Source organism: Anas acuta, chromosome 5, assembly GCF_963932015.1.
Source record: "Anas acuta chromosome 5, bAnaAcu1.1, whole genome shotgun sequence".
NCBI lineage: Eukaryota > Metazoa > Chordata > Aves > Anseriformes > Anatidae > Anas > Anas acuta.
In genome coordinates this window covers 33091879-33111962 of record NC_088983.1, presented here as the reverse complement: position 1 = coordinate 33111962, position 20084 = coordinate 33091879, and the positions used below count along the sequence as shown (strand labels likewise).

General features: G+C 47.3%; 1 long non-coding RNA gene across 1 annotated transcript; it reads left to right on the top strand.

Moving 5' to 3' along the window:
- Positions 1–5116: 5116 nt before the first annotated feature.
- LOC137857424 (uncharacterized) lies at positions 5117–19075 on the top strand. The gene is made up of 2 exons (XR_011097086.1): positions 5117–5759; positions 18322–19075. It is a non-coding gene; the product is annotated as an uncharacterized lncRNA (long non-coding RNA).
- The last annotated feature ends 1009 nt before the right edge of the window (positions 19076–20084 follow it).

Genomic DNA, 20084 nt, shown 5'->3' with positions numbered 1-20084 from the left:
CGCCGGGCTTTAAAGGCCGGAGCCGGGCCCGCCTCGCCCCGCCCCGCCCCGCACGGCCCCGGTTGGCGGCCGGGGCCAGCCCGGCTCGGCTCGGCTCATCTCAGCCGGGCTGCCCCGCGGGTGATGCAAGGCGGGCGGGGTGTTTCGCCGCGCATGGGGCAAAGCGGGGCGCGGGTTGCGTCAGGCGGGGCGCGGCGGCGGCCGTTAGCTGCCTGTGAGGGGGGCACGGCTCCGCCATGGGGCCGGCGTTAAACGGGGGAAGCAGCAGCGCCTGGCATCAAGGGAGCTGAGGGTCAGGTGCACGGGTGGGCATCGGCGCGATAAAATCCACGTAAATTCAAGGAGATGGTGCAGAACCCGGCAAACTGAGTGCGTTTCCCCGGGTGCTGCAGCCAGGCTGGAGCGGGGGCTTGGGGTGGGTGCTGCGCGTTGTGGGGATGGGCCCGGGGCTACCTGCCCTGTTCGGGTCCCGGACACACGGCTGCAAGCCGGCCTTGGGCAGGTCCTGGTGGCTCAGGAGGTGGGCACAAATCACAGAGTTGTTCGTTTTGGGGGTGGAGGCAATATACAAGTATTTCTCGCTGCTGTGTTTGTCCTTTGTAAATAGAGCGCATGGAACGATTAGATGCGGTCTGTTCTTTAGTTTCCTGTTGGATCCCCTCCAACCATTACCCACCTTCCCATTCCTCATAACAGGGTGGAACACACGGGCTGCGGTGGGTGCTCCCTGTGCCTCGCCACCTTCACTGTGGGTGCCATCGACTGCGTGGCTGCCACGTCTGGCCCCCCATGCCGTATGTCGCACGCCCTTCTCCCCTGCCCTGCACGATGGGCTCTCTGACTTACCTTGGATGACCCCTCACAAGGTCAATCTTAACAGAGCCTAAAGCTCCTTAATTTTCCTCTCCCACTCTCTCCTCTTGTGCTTTGCTCGGTCACCTTCCCTACCTTACTCAGGCTCACAGGTATGGGGGCGACTCTGAGTCCTCCCAGCCCTCCACGCCACACACCCACGCAGTTACACGCTTGTGTTTTTTCAATCAAATTAAACCAATTTCATCTGTGCATTCAGTCAGTCCTCTGCATCCCATTGCATCAAGTGTATATTTTTCATATTTAGTTCTGGAAAATTTTTCTTGCTAACATCAAGGCAATTTGAGCAAAACACCGAGTACATAGTTAATAAAAGTATGGAAACATTTGGCTGTAGCTGCATTACCTTTTTCAGGCAAAAGCACAAACAGCGACAGACAAATCAGAGCCTAAAAGATAAGGTGAAAAAGCTCTTGCTAGGTTCTGTTCTTAGTGATACCAGTAAAAAAAATAATCTTGCCTCTTCAGCTTTCCCAAGGATTTGAATTTTATCCATCTGAAAAATGAGCCAGAGTATACATCAGTCTTGCAAGTGAAGCAACAAATATCTGATCTGTTAGTACAGCTAAGGAAAATTGCATAAAGAAATAAAAAATACACTACTGGGAAGTGACTGCATGCTCGTTGACTAAGGGAGAAAAATAGCTCCTTTCCATTGCAGTGCATTCTTAATGGTATTTCTGAAAGACTCTGCTGCATAGCCAGCCCAGATCTGCAGTCAAGAGCCAATGCCTAAAGCTAAAACCCTTAGGGACCTGATTCAGAACCCACGCCAGTTGAACGCTACAGGTTTCTGCTCCCTTCAGTGCTGCTACACCCAGATCAATTAGGTATGAGGTCAGAAACTCCTTTTGAAGTCAAGTCCCTGATTTTCTTGTGTAAAGACTTTGGGATATTGCTCTATCATTAGGAGCACCGCCTGAGGAAAGACTATTTTTGAAATTGTAGCATATGCAGCAAGACTTTAAGAATTGTATTGGTTTCAAGCTTTCATCTTTGCTGGGGCTGAGAAGAAGAGGTATCTTGCAGATGGTGGAGATGTGGCTATGTGAGTAAAGCACATACATGTAGGAGCTAAGGAGAGCAGGTGGATGCTAAGGAGAAGATTTAGTTTCTGTTAGTGTTGGAGCTTGCATTCGTAAGGCACGGAGAACAGCCTGCCAAACTAAACCACAGGAATGCTCAAATAGGTATGAGGGAGGACGTGGCACAGCAATGGAGTTAACTGTTAAGGAAGAAGATGTAGATTCAGGAGAGAAACAAAAGAAGATGGAAAAAAAAGGAACAGACTTCAGTTTAAAAGTGACAAAGGGAAAAATGAATGGAAGATAATGGTCGTAGTCTGTTAATTATCAAAAAAAAGGTAAAATTCTCCCTGCCGTTAAGCAATTGTTATTATTTTGGCTTGGTAACCTTTAGGAAGGAGGAAAAGCCAGCTGTAGCTTTACTTGTTGCATCCTGAAACTGTTTTTCCTAGGTTGCAGGAAAAGGAAGGCCTAGTTTCTCTTCAGCAGTGTGTGCTGTGCTTCCCCAGAGCAATTCTCCATGTTAGTGCCAGGTGACTAACAGAGTGCCAGAGCTGCCTGTTTTTCAGGATAACAATGAATCACCACAGAGCCGGAGTAACCAACAACAGGGCTGGCATGACACATAGCAGTGGATTGAAACCATCATTAGCTTCATCTTGCATTTCGGGCTGTTATTTGATTCAATATGCTGAGGGCACGCACTGGGTTTTCCCAAAAGTTGTTCTATTCAGAAAGTACTGACCGGGGACAGGAGGACTGCTGCTTTGTTTTCAAATACCACATCTTCCTCCATCAGCCTGGCACCGCTTTCCTCTCTCTCCAATGAGCAGATGAGATTCTAAAAAACAAGTATGTCTCTTCTCCCTGAGGCTTCAGTAAATATTACAGCTATTGTGGTTGGAGGTGAAGTTCAAACAATGCCACAAATATTTTCAAGTGATGTAAATCAATACCATTCCTCTGATATGCACGTTGCCATATTGATGTGCATCACCATTATTTCTTTGTTGAATCCAATTCTTACAGCATTTACAGGCCTTCAGATATGAACATATCACATATCAATACACAGATGTCCTTATTTCAAACACATGCAAATACAGAAGTGGCATTGTCAGAGCTTCCAGACAAGAGCTTGGGGATCAGGAACGATGCATAGCAGAGTAGGCAGTGGTGTGTTTGGATGTTTGCTGCATCTGAAGGGAATGCACTTTCATTGCTAACCGCTTTTACTCTTGGGGGTAAATGAAGTCCTGAGCAAAAAGAACAAATGGCAAAGGACTTACCAGTACTTTAAAGAGAACAACCCTAAACTCTGAGAGATACAGTACTAAAGGGACACCAGGCTAAAAAATAGAAGTCTCTGTATACAGGACAATGAAGAAATTGTATACAAAGGACCCATACAGGTGATAAACAAGGCAGTGAAACAAATCTCCATGTTTAGATGGTTTGCATATCAACAGTAAGAAAAGTTTAGCAGTCTGGAGGATTCTTCTGATGGACAGAACTTCAGCTGCTGCTGCTGGTCCACTTCACCACTGTGGCTGATTCAGTTCTGACCATTATCAGTTGTAATGTTTTTTTTTTGCAGTGTGCCCGATTCATATCCTAAAGATTACTGGTAGGAATAGGTTTTAAGTCATGACAGACTTGATTAGTATTTGAACTAGTTACATGTGGGGAAAAAAGTAATCCATTGATCCAAAGAGCATTTTCATGTGCTATCAGTTCCCAGTGGCCTGGTAGTTTACTGAGAAGTCCTCTGAAGAAAACCCTGTATCGTCATTTTGGCTTTTTGGTCTTACAGACAGAAGTGATCTTCTGCAGTATGGTTTTTGCCAACTTGCCCTTTCATTCTCACTTTGAGTTTGTGTAAATGGGAATGGGACTGTTTTACATCATGGGGTTTATCCTGGTGACTGAGGGAGGAAGAGAAAGAAGGGAGCTGTTGTTCAAATTGAATTGGCACAGAAGTACATGAGCATTAGATGGACACGAGTAGCATAGTCTGGATGTTGACAAGAACATCCTAACCTTTGGAGTAGCAAATTTTTTATATTGCACCCTTACTTTCACTTTTGAACCAGCAACAGCAAAGGAACCACTTCATCTGGGTCTAGCTGCAACAGAGCTCATGCGATGTCTATTGATTGTAACTATTACCTACTGTACCTTTCCATCCAATGCATTTGAAGAACATAAAGTTTCCATTTCAGGAGCATCGCATGAAATAGCCTGAGTATAGCTTCAGTCGGTTAGAACCCAGTTCCACTTTGAGCTTGTGGGCAGTTTTGACCCTGCTGGCAGGGGCTGGCCTCGGTGGCTCTGGTCATCCTGCCTCTGTCACATTCCTTATTGCTGACTGATTGCTGAGGTTCCCCAGCGCTGGTCCATAAAGAATTTCTCCATAAGGAATCAGAACTTCAGTTTCAGACTGGATTTTATCTTGGTTAAAGGCAGACATAGTATGCAGAGACTGAGGAGACAGCGTGGAGGATTGTTGCAGGAGCTTAGAGAATTTTTTAGATTAAAAACTCAGTAAGAAGCCTTCTAGTCAAATAAAAAAATGGATCAAGAAAGAAGTGAGACTCCAAGCAGTGATATAAGCATCAAGATGGCTTAGATGCAAACCATTAACAAACAGGATGGTAATTGTTATGACTGTTAAAAAATAAAATAAAATAATCCATATCTGAAACAAAAGCACAGATTTAAGAGCTCCTGTGCTCGTGTCAAGAGAGGTGAAAGAACAGATGCAGCAAGAGTTCATAAGTAAGGAATGTAAATATATCAAAATGGGGCAGGCACCACATGACTGGAAAACAGAAAGTAGTGCCCATATTTGAGACATGAAAAATGAAATGCAACATAGAAAATGAAAGACAATGCATTTGAAGAACAGAAAGTTTCCATCATCACAGGAAATAGCCCGAGTACAGCTTTGGTCAGTTGGAACCAAGCTCCAGAATTTCTGGAGATTTGTGGTGTCAGAAAAGCTTCATCAGTTTACAGTGATGAAGTTTTGACCTGACTTGCTTGCAGCTGTTCTTGCCCATGTCATCACAGGGTGTCCATAACAAACACTGTTTGCATTGTTTATTTGACGCCTAGATGTTATAGATTCCTTTCTGCTAAAGCCTAGACACTGCTAGCAAGAGGATGACCACAAATCCTCCAACAGGCCCAAACTTAGCGTCAGGAAGTACTAACAGCAAAACAAGAGCTGCAGAACATATGCAGACACTGAAGCACCATCTCACCTGCTTGAGAAAACCCAAACCGGATAGTTTTAGAGTATTGTCTGGAGTTTAGAAGGGAGGGGTGGGGAGCAGGCTGAAATTCATGTCCTACTTGTCAGCAAAGAAGTGAGCTACAACAAGGTCTGCAACCAAACTTTAAGAAAGGACCAGAACCAGCTGGATTGCTTTCTGAAGATGGGGAGCAGCAGGTTCCCAAATGTAATAGCAGCACAAGAAGCTTCATAGTGGTGAAGTTTGGAGTAGGACCACGCAGCACAAACAGGAACCACGTCCTCCCTCTGCCAGCCAGCTGGGAGAGCCCAGTGTGCACTACTGCAGGGCGAGCAGCCAGCTCCCCAGCAGCACTGCTGCTCCTTGCTGTGGCCAAGGGCAGGGCTTTGCACCTGCAGCTGTTACTAATAGTCTTCATCTGAGAGAGAAAGGGGCCCCAGCTACTGCTCAACTCATCCAAATCCTTAACAAGTCAAAAAGGAGGCTAGTGGTGGTTATGTTTAGGTTCTTGGTTGCTCTAGGGCAGGAAGATGTGTGTGTTGCCCTTCCACTCAAAGCAATTAATCAGCCACTCATCATGTGAGATCTGTGTGGAGAAAGAGAGGTAAGTAGCTATGTTGATAGGATGCTCCTCCTTCATTGGGTTCTTTCTCTATTACAGTTTTTGTTATGTGTAGGAATGTCTTACATTGCATTTCACTGTTTTGAACGTTTAAGTGTTGCTGTGAGCAAAGGAGCTACCAAATGTGATGCCTAATGCAGAGGAAAACAAATTGTTTCATGCTGTTATATAAGAAAATGTGATTTATATTTTCCTGAAATTGCTAAAAAGTCTGGTTGCTGTCGTCTAAGGAATCACCCTGAGAGGTAGATCATACCAAGCAGATCCTTTTGCTAGTGACAAATATTGGCAGACTTTGCTTTAAACATGGCTATGCTGGGAAAGGGAAAAAAAAAAAAAAGTGTTTGTTAAGACTGTGTCTCTGCCTGAGGAGAACTTTGATTCCTGGAGAGAGTTCCTCTAGCACGCAGCTGAAAATCTTTGTATTTATATTGTAGTACCTCTGGTACTAAGACTGTACCAGACTGTAGTATTGGTACTGAGGTACTGTAGTATCTCTGGTATTGAGAACTGCTTTGATACTTAAAAATAGCTGTAGATGTGGGCCAATGTGTTTGGTTTTCTTGTACTAATATGAGAGATGCTGGCTTAAGAGTAACTCTACTCGTTTTGTGATTTTTGAAATCATGTCCACTTAGGCTGGTTAGTTAGTTCTCGGCTGTCTCAAAATAAAAGCCTGCTTTCTTCTCCCTGTAGTTTGATAACCTAGGTATGCCATTTCCCTTGCTAAGCCTTGCCATGATTAGCTCAGCAGACCTGAAGATCTGTCCTTTACTAATTGCTCAAGATGAGGAGCAGAACACACTAATGATCACCACCTTAAAGCACAATGATATTTATTTAGAACAAAATGTTATGGAAAAAAACACTTAATAAGCCAAGAAATGACTTGCACACCTGCTAAGCGATGCCTGTCTGCCTTGTGGTGCCCTGGCAAATATGATAAGCAAGTTCTGCCAGCTCTTTAATTCAGAGAGAGCATCTGTGTGTCAGATCAGGCTGTCTCTGTGTGAGGCCCCAGAAGACAAAGCCGAGTGCCAGGACAGCAGGCAGGGAGGACTTGCATGTGCACAGGTTCTGCGGAAACACTCATTCAGGCGGGAACACAAAGGCATGAGTAACGTGTTGCCCAGCAGCCTGTCAGCACGTCCTTTCTATGCTATGGGCCAGAGGTCTCCTCTTGAGCATCTCTCCACAGTCACATATGCTCCTGCCTGGGTGCCGGTCAAGCTGCTCTGTGGAGCCTTATGCCTGCCACCTTCTTGTGTGTGGGGACAGCAAGAACTTGCAGGGCTGGGCAGCTGAGAGTACTCAACAGGACTCAGTGGCTGTTGGACTTTGTGTCTTGCTGGTAATGGGCACTGTGCTCCTATGCTTGCCCATGCGCAAGATCAGAAGAGAAAAGCACCTGCCTGGCCAGAGCTGCTGTGTGTGGTGGCTGTGACCCCTCCACGGGTGGTCCTGGTGCCTTCCACGCTTTGCAGCCTTTGAGTGTTTGTAGCAGCATTTGAAAGCTTGGTGTTATCACTTCCATCATGGGGAACTGATTTTTTCTAGTGAAATGGAACAGCCTCTTTTTAAGAGAAGTAATGATTTTGGTGGTCTGTCACCAGACTGGCAGTGACTCTGGTTGTTTGGCTTGTAAAATAAAAACAGACATACGTGTGTTTTACTGCTTTTTATTATTATTTTTTTCAAGTTTCCTTTCTATCCCACATGCAAAATCTGAGCCATGTGGCAGAGCAGTTGTGCTGTCCTGCATGATGATGGAGACAAGGCTGGGTGGAGTGTGTTGTGTCAAGTCTCAGGCTGTGCTGGTAACAGGAGGCAGATAGGAAGGAAGAACTTCAGCGCCCAGGCTTTAGGCACCGGCTGCCTGGTCCAGGCTGCTGCTGTACTGGCCCTGAAGATCCCCGGGGTGAGTCAGAGCAGTAGCGTAAAGTGGGGTGAATTCCTTGTGGCTGCACTGTGCGAGGGGGTGTGATTTGGGGAACATGACTCCAGGCACGTACAAAGACCGGGAGCCGCTGGGCTGCTGCACCTTGCTGCCCGTGACTCATGCTGCTGTCTGTGGGAAGGGCAGCCTCCGACTGCGTGGATGCAGCAGCTGGGCTTACCGTGCTCATCAGCATTTCTGCCCTAGCTTTGTGTCATCAAGACCGCACCTGGAGGCACCAGGCAGAAGCAAGAAGTCACTGCCCAGAGGCTGCATCCTTTGCTTCTCTTCCCTGGGTGTGATGAGGCGCAGGTGCATTTTGCACGAAATTCTGGCTCTGTTGCTGTGCTGTGGTTGAGTGCCTGAACAAGCTGGGCTCTTGGGGCACTGTGCAGCCAGTCCATGAATCACCTGCAGCTTCCCTGCTTCCAGTGCAAATGTGAGGTGAAAAGGCTGCCGCCAGCCTTTAGATCAAATGCACAGTAAGAGGAGATTTTGCAAGGTGCAGAGATGTTCCAGGTGTGCTTCCTCACCGCGTGTGGGCAGTGGTAACAGCACAGTGCTGTGGTCCTTGGTCTTAACTGGGAGGCAACAGGAAAGTGACTCACGTGGCATTGCATCCACTTCTGTGCAGGGGACACGGTGACTCGAGGGACGGGTGCAGGGCCACACAGTAGCTGTCAGATGGACTGCAAAACGATGCAGGCTGGCAGCGCCCGAGCTCTTGGCTGGTTAAGATCACTTGGGAAGGCATTTGAGCTATGCTTTAGAGTTCCTCAGCTGTCCATGACCTGTTGGCATCAGCAGAGAAAGCCCTGCTCCATCGAGAGCTGTCATCGAGAGCCTGTGTTATAATTTGCGTGTCCTAAACTAGCACCCGGTGTTGGCAGAACAAGATGATTCCTGTTGCCCTGTTCTTGTGTCTGCTTGGGTAACTCCTCTGTGTGTGTAGCTGCAGCAGCACCTGAACTTGTTCCTGCACTCGCTGACCATGTCCTGATGTTTCTCTCTTGGCTGACTCTGACCTATCTGTATGCCCTATGAGATTGTTTTTCCCCTGTCTGCTCTGGTTCTGCTATCGATCCTGACCTGGCACCAACCTTCCCCAGCTCTGCTGTGACATCATTCCACCGTGGATTTTAACTCTTCTCCTGTTTCTAGCTTTGTTACATCTCAGCCCCTGCTACATGCTGAGCTTTTAGGAACTGACTTAAGAGCACAAGCTAATTAGGAACTGACCTAAGAGCAGAAGCTAAACTTAGCCATGCTGAATCCAGTAACTCCATGTATCTATACCCAGGCCAAAGTTTTCCTTGTGACTCCAGCTCCCCCCGCCTCCCCCAGTATCACCTCTCAGCAGCTCTTTGATAGCTTGAGGTGCTGTGAAAACTTTCCAATGCCAAATATCCTGTCTAGTTGTTTATATTTGTGCATGGTAGCAGTGAAAAAGCCACCAGCTCAGAATGGAAGCGCAGTTGCTTTGGCTGGAGTAAAGGATAGTGTAAAGCTATAGTTATCTGGGACCGTTGTGGCCCTGAAAAATGATGAGACTTCTTGGGGAGAGGTGGAGAAGTGACGCTGATGTGGCTTACTTACTTTTTCACATAAAATCAACTTAAATTAATCCAACCTGCACTCCACCTGCATCCTTGTACCTCACCCATAGCACTCATCTGCCAGGGACACCCAGCTGGCTGTGACAGTGCCAAATGAAGTGTGGCATAGTTTGGGGGCAATCTGTATCGAGGTTTTACCAGGGCACCCTCCCTGCTACTGGCCAGCGTGAGCTCTGGCAGTGAGCTGTACAGTACGGGCTGTGGGGAGTCTTCCCCTAGAGCTGCGTATGCCCTGGTCGCACGAATGCTAGAGGCTGGTGACTGGTGTGTCAGTGGAATATCAAAGTCATAACCCAAGTGATTGGTACATGATGTAATGATTAAACTGGAATGCTGCACTCACGCAGAGGCCTCGTCACCAGCTGTTTACTAATGCTGGTGCTACACATAGCCCGAGGTTACATCAGGCTAGGGAGAGCACAGCCAGATTTTTGTGAGGTGGGAATAACTAGACTGGTGCCAGGACAACAGCTGACAGTCAGCTTTTTTTGATAGGTATTTTCTTCCTCTTATTTCATGGAAAAGCCCTGAAACGTTCCCACGATGGTGGCATCAGTATAAGATTTCACAACTCACTGCTAACATGTGTACTTTAGGCCTTCGAAGATGTGTGAAATCCACCCTGGTACAGGCTGCAGTATCGAGGAAAGACTCTCTGTCCTCTTGTGTATGTGTATTGGGTAGAAATCAATCCTTTGACTCCACCTCACCTGTAAGAAAATAAATAAGCTCTAACCCCACAGTCCCCAGCCCATTATAACAGAATTGCTGTACAACTGTGCGCGTTCCAGCTCTCTGCAGGGCTGGGAGGTGCAGAGCCCCTTCTTTTGTGGGATACACACGTCGTGCTGCACTATACTAGGAGCTTTCCCGTATATTTTAGTTTTGTCTCCAGTAGAACTCCCACTTCAGAAGATCTGTGCCAGCTAAAACAAGAGGGCTGTTGCCTTATCATGCTTTAAGAGGCTAATAACTCTTCAGGATAATATTTTTGTTTTTTGTTGTTTTTTTTTTTTCCTTTTAACTCACCCTCTAATCTCACGGGATCCACTTCTATAGTGCTTGGCTGCAACCTGCTAAGACCCCAGCAAGCTTGCAATGTGAGCTGGAGCCCATGGGCACTGTCTGGGGGAGAGGGGCTTAAAGCAGAGGTGGATGCGGGGGGAGAAGCCAGTTGTATCCTGCTCTCTGTGATGTTGGTTGGTCGAAGCTTATTCCTAAAGTCTGGTACTGGAGGCTAATGCCAACATCTGTAGCTTTATTCTAAATTCCACTGCTTCAAACAGCAAAGTACAGTCAGTCACAGTGCTGCCCAGTTGTCAGCTGACATCTCTGTGTGTAATGTTATGATCAGACCACGTTCTGTTTGCACAAGAAATAAGGATCTTTGCAAAGCAGGACTGGATCAAAATTAGCAGAGGATCCTGTGTGAAGACTGTTGAGTTAAAAATGTGTTTAAATACCTTGATGCTGGATTTAATCATGTGCTTAAGATTAAGCAGTTAGTAATTCCTTTAATTTGAGTGTGAGTTTGTGCATAACAGATGCCTTCAGAGTCAGAGGTATGAAGGATCCCTAGAAATCTGCCCGTGTCTTTTCTCTTCAATCCTGGAGAAGGCTGAGGGAATCAGGCAGGCTGTTGTCCAGGAACTGTTTAATAACTCATCTCTAGTTGAATTATTGGCCACCTGTTCCTCGCCTGTCCCCCACTTCATTACCTCCTGTGCTGAAATCGGAGCCTATGCTATGAGATCTCCTCGTACTGATGCTGTGGGATTCTCTGCTAGATCCAGCTGGTGGGGAAGCTTCCCACACATGGTCTGCTTCTTTCACTGCCCCTCCAGACCTGCTGGCAGAACTGTGTAGTACACATTTTAGCTTAAATGAGCAGGGCACACAAACTGCTATGCAACAGGTTAAGCTAACATCTGCTGGCACAGCAGCTTGAGTGCACATCCACTTCCCAGTATTCTTCTTTCCCTTTAGCTCTCCTTAAATGGGCTTTCCAAGTTTGCATTGCCATATTATGCAAAGCAGCACAGCAGAGCCCTTGGATTTCTTAGCTGCTGGATTTCCATGGGTGAGCAGACAGCTTTTGCTTGTGAATGAGTAAATTGTGGATGGATAACTGCATAGGCAAGTTAAGTGCAAGGATTGAGATTTCACTGCGATGTGATGGATTGGCCTGCAGTGGGGATGCATGTAGCTGTGGAGGGCTCTTTTCACCTAATGCAAAGCCTAAGGGCTGCATTTCTTGCAGTCAAGCAGTATAAATAAGAGAAAATCTAAGCCAAGAACTGTTTCTCTTCCTCCCTTCAAGTCAGGGTGACTTGCTGTATGCTGAATTTACATTTAATTCTGCCATGCATCTTCTTTCAAACATCAGCAGGTGTGAGCTCTTCTAATTCTTGCATGATGATGAATTCTGCACCAAAGGAGAGTCAAAAGCAGGCTCTATAGCAACCTCCGTGAAACCTCCAGCCTGAGAAATAATCCCTGTCAAGCTTCAGCCACTTTCCTGTATCAGAATTTGCCTGTTTTCTTTGAGCTATTTTTGGCAGTTCTTTAGAATGCGTGTGGCAGAGGGTGATTATGAGAACAATTAAAATGAGTTAAAAGGTGCTGTGCTGGCGATTATGGAAGAAAGGTGTCACGGTGTGGGTGTGTAATAGCTAGCATGCTTTGCATATTGCTCATGCTGGAATGCATGGTGAGGTGAGAGAACCCAGTCCCTGAGCAGAGAGGTCACTGTGGCATGTCATGGTATTGGTGAGATAAGTAGCAAAGGTTGCATCAGGTTGCTGAGCACTAGCAGTAAAGAACATGTAAAGAGCCCTAAAGCAGGAGAAATCCATGGGGGAAGGCCAGCTGGGGGCTACACATGCCTTTTCCCAGAAGAAATTGGATGAAAATGGTTACAAGCTGAATCCCCCAGCTTTTCCGTGGTGTCTGCTGGACACCTGGTGCACTGGACTTAAAACCAAATCACTTCATACTGTGTGACCAGGTTAGTCAAGAAACAGCCGTAAATGGGGAAACCGACAAACAATGGAAAGACAGAAAACAGCATTCAGTTCTCAGTATGACCCTTTAAATTAAAAAATAAAAAATAATAAAAAAAAGTCTGGCATAGATTTCTTAAGTGAGGGAACTGGGGAACAACACCATTTGAGAGCATCATTGGTTGTTTGTGAATTTTTACGGGTAAATCTCTCTCCTGGTATGTTACCTCTGTATGAGAGAAATGATTAGATGCTGTTAATTGTCAAATGTTGTATCTATGGATCCTCTAACAGCTCTGGGCAGGCAGATTGTTCCTCCTCCCAAGCAGTTTATTTATTAGCAGTTCTTTTCCATTCTGCTCATTCACTTCTGAGGGCCTTAAGCAGAACTATTGCCCTCTCAGCAAGCTCTAATCTGTGTGTGGAGAGATCATGTGAAAGAGATATGCTGATAACCAGGACACTTGAAATGATCTTGAGATGATTTTATGCCTTCAACAGACCACAAATACCATGGAACCATAGCCTTGACCTTGCTATATCCATTGCCTCTAACCTGTGCACGCTTCCTGCCTGAGCAGGCTCGGGCATTGCATCAGTATCCTCTGGTAATGTGCAGAGGATACTCTTTTTATACTGGCTAATTGAGCCTAACTCATTGAGGCAGATGAGTAAGGACTAACTATCCCTCTCAGAGGTGGGTGAGTAAGTATTAGCCCACTTTACACCTGGGAAGAGCAGCGGAGGGAAAGTGGCTTGCCCAAGGCTAAGTGGGAGCTGGTGTGAGCGATATCAGAGCACCCTGCTTGTCTGCACCCAGGCCATGTGCACGAGGGCCTGGAGCCTCCTGCAGTACCTGCCTTCCCCTGCCATGGTAGAAGGGACTGGGAGGCCACCAGCTGCTCAGGTGCATTCATGCTGCTGCTTGGACCTCTCCTTATAATGGTGCTGTTGGGAGAAGGAAGAAACATGAGAGTTACGTGTCAGGTCCCACTAAACCACCCTTTTCTCGTGCTCTATGCGCTAAAGTAAATGTTCAAATGAACCTTTCAAGAGATACCACTCTTCCTATTTTGAAGATGACAGTGTATTTTGTCTAGATCTGGCCCAGTAGACATACCACAGGTGTCTAATCATGGGGAGACTGAAGAAATTGTAAAGTTCTTTATGGAACAAGGGAGATAAATTAAGTATTGAGATATCCATCCTGGATTAGATTTCATATTGCTCGCTGGGTGTGAGGTACCATGGTGGGTGATGTATCGAGAGAGGCATGGGGGCACAGGCTCAGACACCAGCCGTACTGCCAAGCAGAGTAGCAGCACTAGTGACACGGTGGCAACAGGCACACGTTGGCCTGCTGAGCGCTGGCAGGAGGACAGCCCGGGTAGTCCGATGGCAAGAGGGATGCTGGCCTCGTTTCAATAGCTCGGTCTGGCTGCATCAGTGCCCTGGTTGGTATTTCCTTCCTTCTTCTCTAGAGAAAAGACAAGATAATTTGAAGCTCAAAGCCAAGACTTTGCCCTCTGGAGGGGTTCCAGGGCTCCAGATGGACTGGGCTCTTTGCAGTGCTGCTGGAAAGCAATCGCATTTGTAGTTCAGGGGAATGGGAAAGGAGGAGGGAGAGTCACTGATCTGACAGCAGGGATAAGAAGGTAGCTCATTAGCACATCATCCTTTCTGCACCCTTCTGTGTGGGAGCAGATCTCCATATGATGACATTCAGAGTCTGGCAGGAATATCATCCTGAGCTAGCAGGAATTTCTCCACAAGAAAGTGCGAGGGGGTAAGTCTGAAGAGATGGAAAGTGAGCTCCTCAGTGGTCCGAAGAGCAGGTTCATCCCTCATAGTTCTTCTCAGACTTCACCATCAGCTGCTGGCCTGGAATGTGGAGAGGAAGCATGGAGCTAATGAGGTATTTGTTGATAAAAAGTAAAATGAAGTGCCCACAGCATGTATAGCACTGTGGTGAGGCTCCTTAAGGAAAAGGGATCAGCTCTGGCAGCCTGTTTTTAGAACAGCCAAAAGGAGGCTTTTCAGCGTTGCCTTCAGCTTGTGTCAGTTACAGAAACATGGGTGCATCCTGCAATGTGACAGTGACAGAAAGGTGGAGGGCAGAGCAGGGAGAAGTGTTTGTCTTCAATGGTAAGGTAGCCCCCACTGAGAGAGGGTCTCAAAGCACTGTAGAAGCACCTGCTGTAACCTGTAGTGGCAACAAAACCTAATGGAGGAGAGAGAAGGTAAATTCTGCACAGAGGGCAGCTGTAGAGCCTGAACAGAAGGAGCAGGGAGAAGAGAGGGAATAGACACTTCACCCGAGTTCCTGTGATCCTGATTCACACCCATGTAACTCTGCTGGAGTCAGTGCAAGTACACTAGTATGAAGCTGGCTTTGTATCTTGGTTAGCAAAATATAAAGGACGACATCCCCCATTCTTCTGGGAAATGGCTGACCTCTGCAGATCTGGGGTGGGGAGTACCTTATCCTGTGGTGTCCTGTGTGGTTGCACAGTGGTGCCTTGAATGCCTTTGCCTTTCTGAAGAATGACCTGGCACCTGTCCTTGCAGGCAGCACTTTGTAACGCCTCAGTGCATTCCCCATTGCGGTACAGACTTATTATATACTGAGTCACTTGTGACCTTGCTGTTGTAGTCCCACAACTAAGCAAAGCTTTTTTTTTTTTTTTTTTAAAGGCACTTTGAGCAGCTATCTTCAATCCATGACCTTGCAATGATGCACCTATATACTCAAACTATTAGTAAGCTATCCTTGTGGCCACAAAACTTGCTCACACTAACAGCGCGTGCCTGTGGCCATGCAGCACAGGGCATTTGACTTTGTTAGCCCCTTTGCTCCATTCCCCATTAATCGGATTGTATCATGGCAGAGGACTACATTTTCAGTTCCAAGAGACCCCACAGCTCTGCTCAGTTAAGGTGCCTCTCATGAGAGGCAATCATCTCTGCCGCCTACCCTAAGCCTTCACAGCCTCAGTGCTGTAGCCACAGGCTGTGACCGCTCTGTAGGCTTCTACCAGCTCTACAGGGTAGGTCAGAGATGCTGTTTTTCTGGTGCTTGAGGGGCTGCATGACTCTGTGTGCATGTGTGAGGCTTATGGATCTGCTGCAAATACTTTCTGTTCTTTCCCACTGCTCTCCTTGCCCTCCAGCACAGATGAAGCTACTTGGCTATCCAGAGATAAAATCTGCATGTGGTAACTGGTGCATGATGAAGAGCTCCTTCAGCACTGGAGCTCTCACCCACTCCCACATGCTGCCAGTTAGGATTTGCATGGTATGATCTGTTCCTTTCCAGCCTGTTCTCAGCAACATGCCCCACAGTAGCATGCGGTGGGACAGTCCACAATAAAGTTAATAATCAGAACATACTCTGCTACCATTGCCTGCTCAGATTTCCAACAACAATGCACAAATGGGGTAGCCATAAAGCTTTATATTGCTCTGGGATCACTGATAGCAACACAGACTTATTTCCAGATGTTTTAGTAAGAAAACAGCTAATTAAAAGCATGCATGTACCACGTTAATTTAGTGTCAGCTTGGGAAATCAGCTTTTTTTTTTTTTTTTTTTTTTTTTTTTTTTTTTTTTTTTTTTTTTTCCATTATTGTTACTATTGTGGTAGAACAGTTACAGCCACTCTGTCTTCATTCTGGAGTTCAGGATGTCCAGGGTCTTTCCTGTGCGGTGTGTTGTGGCTCAGAAGCACCTGAGGATTGTGAAAGCCACAGCAAAGGACAGTTCCTTCCTCAAATAGTTTACAGTCTATTTAGACAAGACAGGCAAAAGGTGAAGGCACAGAGTAGGTTGTTGTTGTTGTGTTTTATTTCTTTTTGCCTACTGTAGGTGAGATGTGAGGAAATAAAGTGCCAGCCAGATGCAGTGCACTGGCACTCTGCTAAGCTTCATCTCCTCAAGCTTGCAGCAGCACCTTGACCACTGAGCTGTTCTGAGCAATCCCATGTGCAGGCCGAGCTTTGGCAGCGACAGGCTCACCGGCTTTCTGTGGATGGATAACCAAGCAGCAGTCAGATACTTTTGTACCATGCAGAAGTGAAGTTGCAGGAGCAGAAGCAATATCCCTTGGTCTCCCACTTGCTTTGCCATCCTATAGCATTTCTTCCCCAACAGCATCTCTCTAATCTTCCCAGGCTAAATCCTCTACTGACACATCCCCTGTTCAGTAGGTAGCTCACCCTTCACCTTGGCCTTTCAAACCACCACCTCGGCTTAGCAGTATGTAGCCTGCCTTCTTTAATGCATTTTTTGTAAACAGCGCCTTAAAGCTAACAATTATTGGCAGCAAATACCACATGATCGTATACTTATGAGGCACTTAGGTGAAAGGCCCTTATAAAGAAATCATTGCAAACCACAAGAACCGAAAATGCAGCGACACTGGTAGAACATCCAGCTGGCCAGTGAAGTGAGTCATGGGGCTGGACACAAAACCTGTCCTACTCAGGGACCTTTAGATAGCACTTTCCTGCCAGGTGCTGCGGAGCCCTCTGCAAACACAGGATTCAGACTTTCTCATGCTCTTCTGCGGCATGTTGCTTGCTATGGAGCCACCTGAATAGGTCTCTTCATCCTTTCCCTACAGTAGGGTTGTTTGACCCAAGGAAGGTGGCAAGATCTGCCCCACATGTAGTGGGGCTGGCTCCTGACCTCCCTGGCTGGCCATTTCATAGTGGCGAAGGAAACTGCATTTGTACTGGCTGGCCTGGGCACGTGCCTCTGGCGTATATATCTGCAATAGCTACTCAGTGTTCGTATTTTACAGGTGGTGAGATGGCACTGTAAGCTGGTAACGTGTACGGGCTGGTGCAGGCACTGTGCTGCATAGAGGGTTGTCTGATCGAGCCGTGGTGGCTTGCTGCTGCTGCTGCAGCGAGCTGTGGCTGCAGGACAGCCCTCGGGGCCTGCCTCCCTCCCTCTCCGTCCCCGGTCCCGTCCCGCCGCGCTGCCGGGGCGCCCCCTGCCGCCCCCTGCCCTGCCCGGCACCGCGGCCCAGCCACCGGCACCGGGGGTTCAGGGCTGCAAATGGGGGTCCCGGAGGGTGATGGCCGCCATGCAGCCGCCCCCCAGCCACATCGCCCTCGAGCACAGGCTCCAGAGGGGCGAGCGTGTGAGCGCTGTGGTGGCTGCACGCGGGGCAGCCTCAATGGAGGCGTGGTGGCCACTGCCAGCCATGTTGTGGCCACTGCCATCCATGTCGTGGCTATCGCCAGCCATGTCGTGGCCGTCCCCGTCACAGCCTGGCTTCCCCGGCCATGCTGCTATGAGTGGGAACTGGGCCTGCGGCAGTGGGGAGGTTAACAGGGATGGTGGGGCTCTGCCAAGGCCGGTGTTTATTGTGGTGTTTCTGCTTGGGAAGAAACCGGAGGGGCTCGGGGGGGTGGGAAGCTGGTTGGGGCTTGGGAAAAACAGTTGGCACGGTTGTAATCGGTCAGGAAGCAGGACATGATGTCATGAGGTAACAAACAGGAAGCGATGATGGAAGCACAATGCGGGTGCTTTGGGCCCAAACTCAAGGAAAGCGCTCCTCCGCCGCGGGTGCCGGAGGAGGGAGCGATTCTGCCCCCGCGCACTCGAGCGCGGCTGTTTTGCTTTCCCAGATACTGTTTACACTGAGCTGCTATTTAAACAATAAGATGGGAACGGTAAATGATAATTTGCACTTCCGCAGCTGCTTTTCCCAAGGAATCTGAAAGATATGAATGAATCCTCACAACATCCTCCCGAGGCGCGTTGGCATTATTAACTCCATCTTGTATGTCAGGAGAGGGGGGCTGACTGGGGTTGAAAGGGAGATTTCTGAAGGACATGTCGGGGATGAGTGTGGATGAAAATTCAGGCGCAAGGACGCATCCCACACAACCCAGTCCATCGCAGTGTCAGTTAATGGTACCGGCCCTTCCAAGAGTCGCCCTCCAGAAAGCAATTTGCTCTCCTTTATTTCATTCTCCAGAGAGGAACGCTTGAAGCATCTGCCTTTCTGCATGAACCCTAGAGAAACTCTGCACTTGAACTAGAAGCTTCACGTTTGGGTGGCTGCCATGAGGTGAAGCAAATCCTGCTCCAAATGAATCCGCATCAGCTGAAGATGCCAGGCTGTGAAACAATTGCATATGAAAAAATGTATATCTGATGTAAGGACTCCTTACCCATGTTAACTGTCTCAGTGTAAAAGGAGCTTTTTGTAATTAAAAGTACAAGGGAATATCTACCTCTTTCTGGGATGTAAGTGAACTCCATCTCCAGAAACTGTGTCCTGCGGTGTAATTGCATATAATGTTTCAGAGAGCTTTAAAACCTCCTCTAAAGCAACTTGTGACAAAAATTAAATACCATTACATACAGTGAAAATCACTGAGGGATTTTATCACTAGGGAGCAGGTCTGCAGGAAGAAAAGAGCTGCTGTGATATGAGGAGATGTGGGAGTAGGAGAAGCTATTGATGGAGAAATAGCACCAGGACCTGGCATCTGAATTGAAGGAGGTGTTTTAGAGCAGACCTATTTCTTTTGTAGTTATCAGGCTTTTATTCCTTTTTATTTTTTTTCCCCTCCAAATACATTTTGTTCAGATTCTCTTGTGTTTCTTCACTGACAGTTTTCCAGAGAACAAATGAGCACAAACAAAAATGCTTTGGCAATGCTTTGGTGTTTTTTGCCAAGCCAAAAATGTAAGGCAAATATTAAACAGTGTCAATAGAAAATTAATTTCAAAAGCATGATGATTCATTTTCTGTACCAATAGTTTTGACCTTAGCAACCCTACTCACAAACCATTCTGGGAGCCACGTGTGCAGGTACAGGGATCGTCAGAGCTCCTGCATGATGCCAGGAATGGTCAGGTCCTGTTCTGGCTGGTGTGGGCCTCTCCAGCTATAAACCTAACTCTCAACAGATCTGTTTGGATGTTAAATACGAGTTGGTTTAATTTAATTTATGAAAACAAGAATGGTGCCTCTGTGACCTAGACAGTTAGTTAAAAATGTAATCAACAAAACCGTTGTAAAGCCAGCAATAGCTCAACAAATAAGTCATAAAACACAGTTAAAAGATGCCATCACCAACAGCCTCTCCTCAAACTGTGTGTTTTCCTCATTTATCTGTGTATTTGCAAAACATGGCTGTGAACAAGGTGCTGTTTTGCAACTAGGGACTGTCCTGGGAATGATGCGGGCCTCGTGCAGAGCAGCCTGCAGAGTAGGCTGGCTGCAGGGATAGAGACAATCTGAGCACTGTCCCCATTTCAGTCAGCAGGAGGAAAGACACGATGCTCATAGAGGAAATTTAGAAGGATTTAGCCCTTCTGTGGTGGTTCTGCGCTACCCGGCTACATGCGTGAGAGGCAAGTCCATCACTAAATTTGTATTCTATAGCATATGGAAGAGAGAAAGTCAGCGTGGGATCACCTGTGCTACGCAGGTCACGTAGCATTTAGGGGTATGTTATCTCCAGATGCGGACCACTCTACCTGCCTCAGCTCAGGTCTCCCCTCTCGTACGTATGTGTTAAGTCACAAACCCTGAGTCACCCAGGTGGAGAGGAGGACGATGGTCTGGGAGCAGAACTCATTTTCCAGCCAGCTCCCTGCCCTGCACTTTTAAACTTTACCGTGACTTCTTCCTGCCCAGGGGTGCACTCCAGCGGCTTGGAGAGCTGCACAAAGGGTGTCACGACACAGTCCCCTGGAGACCAGCATGGTAGAAAGCACAGAAGACCT